Source organism: Lepidochelys olivacea (assembly GCF_965140295.1).
Source record: "Lepidochelys olivacea isolate rLepOli2 genome assembly, chromosome: 24".
NCBI classification, from domain to species: domain Eukaryota; kingdom Metazoa; phylum Chordata; order Testudines; family Cheloniidae; genus Lepidochelys; species Lepidochelys olivacea.
Window position 1 is genome coordinate 18,098,288 of NC_140434.1, and position 6,000 is coordinate 18,104,287.

The following is a 6,000-nucleotide window of genomic DNA, read 5'->3' on the forward strand; positions in this document are numbered from 1 at the left end:
GCGCATGCGCCCCGAGTGCTGCTTGCGGCTCTTACTAGGGCGCATGCGCCTTGCCCTCGTGCAGCCCGCTCGCACCTGTTCCACCTCCTGGCGGCGCAGAGGTGAAGTCGCATCAGAGCGCGACATGACGTCATGCTGTGGCGCACGCGGCCCCAATTTTAGTTAATTGTGGTGTCTTAGTGACTGATAATGACATCATCATGACATGACATCATCAACATGAGCAGTCTTCCTGGTGTAACATCATCTGCGGTGACATCATCAGCCTATGACACCACATCACCAAGTGGTGATGTCATCAGCCCCATGGTGTGATGTCATCAATATGTGCAGACACCTGGATGTGATGGCCTGAGAATGTGACATCATCAAAATAGGCAGACATTATGATGTGACATCATCATGGGGCTGTCACGGGGTCCCCGGGCGTTTCTCGGGAACTGCTCCCTGCGAAGCCGGGCAGGACTCTGGGAGCAGCCTGTCCCCAGGGCAAGAAGCTTCCCCGGCTTCCCCCTTCCTGCGTCTGACCTCGGAGCATTCAGCGTCGCCTGCCCCACCGTGCGCTTCCTGCAGCGAATCTGCCCAGGCAGGGTCCTGGGGCAGCCAGAGGGTCCTGCCCCCCAACTCCACAGTCAGACGGGACTCTCAGCCAGGCGGGAAAACAGAAGGTTTATTAAACGACAAGAAGACAAGCCTTTCCCCTGCGCCCCAAGCCTGCAGAGACCGACTTGCTCCAGCTGCCTGGCACCTGCCCTGCCCGATGCTCCTCCTCCGGCCTTTGTCTCCCTTCTGGGCCGAGAGACACCTGGTCGCATCCCCCTCCTGGGTCTCAGGTTACGAAGGGGCAGCCACAGCATCCATGCAGGCAGCTGGAGCAGCCCTCGCAAAAGTCACCCGCTTATTCCCACCACCCAGACATTGGTGCAATACATAGGGAAACAGAGGCACACGCAGCATTCATGCAAAACAGTAAGACTCACATAGGCTCACGTAGGCCCCACTTTGCAACATCTCTCCCCTCTTCGAGACCGAACTGAGCGGGGTTTCTTTAGCCAGTGACCTGGGGAAGTTCAGGCCCCGCTCTCCGGGACAAAGCATCAGCTATAACATGTGCACTCCCCTGAACATGGACCGCCTCCATCTCAAATTCCTGGAAGGACAGACTCCACCTCAGGAGCTTGACGTTGGCCCTTCTCATCTGGTGCAGGCACGGTAGGACAAGTGGTCCGGGTACACAGTGAAGCGCCACCCAAACAGATCCGGCTGCAGCCTTTCAGGAGCCCACTCCATGGCCAGTCACGTCTCCTCTATGGCCGCAAAGCCTTGCTCCCGGGGCAGCAGCTTCCTGCTCAGCTACTTGATTGGGTGTTTCTCCCCCTTTGCATTGGCCTGCCTTGGCACCGCACCCACCGGCAGCCAAGCTCCACCCCCGCCTCGCCTTCCCCCACAAGCGTGCTGCGTTCCCGCTCCTCCCCCTCCCTCCCAGCTCTTCCCGCCCCCTGCTGCCTAACAGCTGTTTGGCGGCGCTTAGGACTTTCCCAGAGGGAGGAGGAGGAGCGGGGACACGGCATGCTCAGGGGAGGATGCGGAGAAGAGGTAGGGCAGGGGCGGGCACTTGGGGGAAGGGGGTGGAATGGGGGTGGGGTGAGGGTGGTGCAGGGATGGGAAGAAGAGGGACGGGGGCGGGGCCAGAGGCAGGTGTGGGGGTTGAGCACCCACTGGGCAGAGGGGAAGTCGGCACCTATGCCCCACTGATCATGGACTCACAGGCCTGTGCTCTGTTCGCTGCCCATGATCCCTGGGAGGAACCCCTTCAGTGCGACAGCCCTTCTCGGGGGTCCACTCTCTCTTGGGGTTAAGCCATAGGCTCCTCCACCTCCTGGAACCGCACCTCTTGGAGCCTTCAGCACGCCCATCTCCCGCTAATCCCCCTTCGTCTTACTGCTCCCCAGTGACTAACTGCAGGATGGTCTGTCCGTGGGGTGCAGTTGATCCCACCACTGCCACCAGGTGGCATGGAGTCATTGGGGTGATGCTCTGGAACTATTCCCTACAAAGCCAGTCAGGAGTCTGTGGGAGCCTCTTCTCTCTGAGCATGCTGTTTCAAGGGCAAAAAGCTCTGAGCTTCCTGGGTCTGATCTCGGAGTATTCAGCATCCCCTTCCACACCGTGCGCTTCCCGCAGTGAGTCCACCCGTGGCGGAGCTTCTGGGGGAGCCAGAGGGCCCTGTTGTGACGAAGTGGGACTGTTCTTAATGTTTCCTCTGAATAGTGTGGGGGTGCCTCAGTTTCCCCTAGGCAGTTCTTAAGTATCTAGGGGGTGGGGTAAGGGTGTCTGATCATTGCAGAGCCCTAGAGGGCAGGTGTGTGCAGGGGTCTGGAAACAGAGAATGGCCGACACCCTGTTTCCTGGCCACTGATGGCCTGGGCCCTTCCCCCCTGCAAGGTGAGAGCTGAAGGGTTGGAGAACAAAGGAATCAGGTGACCTCCTGGCCCGGGAAAGGGACAAAGCCCAGAGGAGGGGCTGGAGGGGGAGGGAGTTTGGGGCTGGCTGGGACATGGAGTGAAGGGCAGATGGGGTTGTCTGGCTCACTGCCCCCCAAAATGGACCCAGCTGAGGGGTCCCGTTCTCTGCACCTGCAAGCTCTGTGTTAGACCATGTCCCTGTCGTCTAATAAACCTTCTGTTTTACTGGCTGGCTGAGAGTCCCGTCTGACTGCAGAGTTGGGGGGCAGGACCCTCTGGCTTCCGCAAGACCCCGCCTGAGCGGACTCGCTGTGGGAAGCACACAGAGGGGCAGAGGAGGCTGAATGCTCCAAGGTCAGACCCAGGAAGGTGGAAGCCGTGTGAGCTGTGTGTCCTGCAGACAGGCTGCTCCCAGAGCGGAGACTTCCCCAGAGTCCTGACTGGCTTCATGGGGAGCAGGTCCAGAGCATCGCCAAGGGACTCCGTGACACCTGCACCCCAACTCCGCACTCACACCTGACTCTCAGCCAGCCGGGGAAACAGAAGGTTTATCCGTCGACAGGAACACAGCGTAGGACAGAATGTGTTAGCACAGAAATCAGTGACTTTAAGCTAAGTCCATCTTGGGGGGACAGTCCTCCCCCTGAGCCCCAAGCCTTCCGAGACCAACTCGCTTCCAGGTGCCTGGCGCCTGCCCTGGCCATTGCTCCTCCTCCGGCCCTTGTCTCGCTTCTGGGCCGAGAGTCACCTGGTCGCATCCTCCTCCTGGGTCTCAGGTTATGAAGGGGCAGCCACAGCATCCATGAAGGGAGCTGGAGCAACCCCCACAAAGGTCACACGCGCTTATTCCCACCACCCAGACATTGGTGCAATACACAGGGAAACTGAGGCACAGCCGGCATTCATGCAAAACAGAAAGACTCACATAGGCTCACGTACAACATAACAAGGGGAAATCCCCACTTCGTCACAGGGGCACAGTGCATGCAGTGACATCAGCCTGATGTGACATGACATCACAGGCTGGTGACATCATCCAGATGAGCAGACGTGATCAAAATGGCCCCATCCCAGTACGCCGTCACCATGCCAACAGCCCAAGGCCCTCATGGCAGCAGTGTCCCTGTGGCACAGTGGCGTTACGGTGGTCCGGCAGCACGATGACAGCATCGTTAAGGGACATCGCCATCACGTGACATCACCTGGGGTTGATGGGCTGGGGCAGGTGGTTGGGAGGGATGTGAGGGTGTCTCTGGCTGAGGGTGTGGGCTCTGGGGTGGGACTGGGGATGAGGGGGTTGGGGTTCAGGAGGGGGCTTTGGGCTGGGACCGAGGGGTTCGGATTGCGGGAGGGGGCTCAGGACTGGGGCAGGGTGTTGGGGCATGGGAAGGGGTGAGGGTTGCAGGCTCTGGGTGGCGCTTACCTCAGGTGGCTCCCAGAAGCGTATCTGGCTCCCAGGCGGAGGCGTGGCCAGGTGCGCTACCCCCATCCGCAAGTGCCGCCCATGCAGCTCCCATTAGCTACAGTTACAGGCGGTCCCCGGAGACTCTCCAGTCTGTCTTGTCACCCAACTAAACTGGGCTTAGTGACCAGTAATCACTTACACCAAAAATCACCCCACAGAAGGTCACTTCCTGAGATCAATTGGTGCCCTAGATCCTACACCAAAGACAAGGCCTGCTGCAAATCCTGTAATAAACCATCTAATGCATGCCTGACTTGTAGTGATCTGTCGATTCGAAGTGGCTTCCAGGGTGGGCCCAGGGGTCACCCTTGGGGATCTCGGCCTCAGTTTAGAGATTCTGGCCCTGTCGGAATTCAAACAGTGAAGAGAGAGATGGACAATTTTCCCGTGCTTGGTTTTATTTCCTTCATTCAGCTTCCAAGCCTGCAGGCCGAGCTTCTGTGCACCGTTTCCCAGGTGCGACAGGGCCGTTAACCAACCCTCTGGATTGCAATGGTCCTGGCTGGCCCGTCTGATTCGGATAGGCCTGCTGGCTGGGCGGGGGGACGATTCCCAGGCTGGGTTCACAAGTTCAAAGCAAACGTTTTCAAACTCTAGAGCAAAACTGAGCTATTTCCTTGTAGGCTGGAACCCAGACACGGCACGGGAGGTTAATGCAGGCAGCCAGCGGCCTCCCTCGAGGCTAAACGTTAAATACAGTCGTACCAGACTGGCACCAGTTCTGAGCAAAGTAACACATGGGTAACCTGGGCTGGTCCCCAGTTCTTAGCTAATTCCGGCCTGCCAGTGTCACCCCATCCCTCCCCACCCGTCCTGCTTCATACACATCCCTCTGACTGTCCATCCGTCCCCATTCACACCTTCCTGCCCATCCACCCATCTCCATCGCCACAGTGGTGCCGATTCTCATGATTCTGTCACGAGTCTCATGATAAGTATTGTTTTCGTTTAAGCCCCAGCTCCCGGAGTCAGGTGGGTCTGGGCTGGTTTCAGCCTTAAAGAAGAGGGCCGTTTCGAGTCCTCCCGGCTGTGGAGAAAGCTACAAACCGTGACCCCCGGGGCCCCCTAACGGCTCAAAGAGCAGACGGCAAATAACAAGACCCCCAGATCTCATATCTTTACGTAATCTCATCACTTTTGAACCTTTGGGGTTGGCAACACTGCCTCCATCTGTCCTGTTCGCCATCCCCATCCCCAGCCCTCAGTCTCCCTGTCTATCCCCATATAGGATAAGGTGCCTCTCTAGCCTAGCATCAGGGCCCCCCTGGGATCACTCTCCCCCCCAGATAAGCGGGGATCCGCGGCCCACTGGGGATCTGTGAGCCCTTTCGCTGAAACCCTGCGCCCTGGTGCCCAACTCCCCTGCCATGGGGCTGAAACCAGGAGTGGCGTGGGGCTGAAACCCCGAGCTCCCTTCTCCCCCTCCTCCCACTGAAGCCGGGACCAGCATAGGGCTGAAACCCTGAGATCCCCCCCGCCCCAGACCCCCGCTGAAGCCTCAACGTGGGCAGAAGCCCTGAGCCCATGGACAGAGGTGAGGGGGCATGAGGTCATTGCCCCCCCAAACTGCAGAGTCTTACCCAGAGTGGGGCAGTCCTGGGGGCAGCTCCACCCCGCCCCCCTCCTTCAGCCCCACTCAGGTCCTGCCCTCTGGCCAGGTCCTAGGCGGGAAGCCGGAGCCAGGCAGTGTGGGGCAGCTCCTCCTCTGGCTGGTGGTGCCATGGGGCGGGCAGCCATGGCATTCCCCCGTCTGCTGCTGGTGCCCGGGGCTGCGGCTGCTCCCAGCCCCCTTTGACTGCTCCTGCAGCCGGTCAGAGCCGCCTGGGCAGGGACCCGGGGCCGGCAGAGCCCTCGGGGAGCAGCTGCCGGCACAGCCCCAGACAGGCGGGGGGCTGCTGAGGTGAGTCCGGGGCTGGAGGCGACTTTCCCTCCCTGGACCCCGCTGTGCAGAGCTGGCCCCTCCCCAAATATAGAAGTCAAACTACGCCTATGCCCCAGGGTCCCACCCCTGGCCGGAGCCTCGAGTCCCCCTGGCCCCCGCACCGGGCCCTGGAGTCTTTATAGCACTCA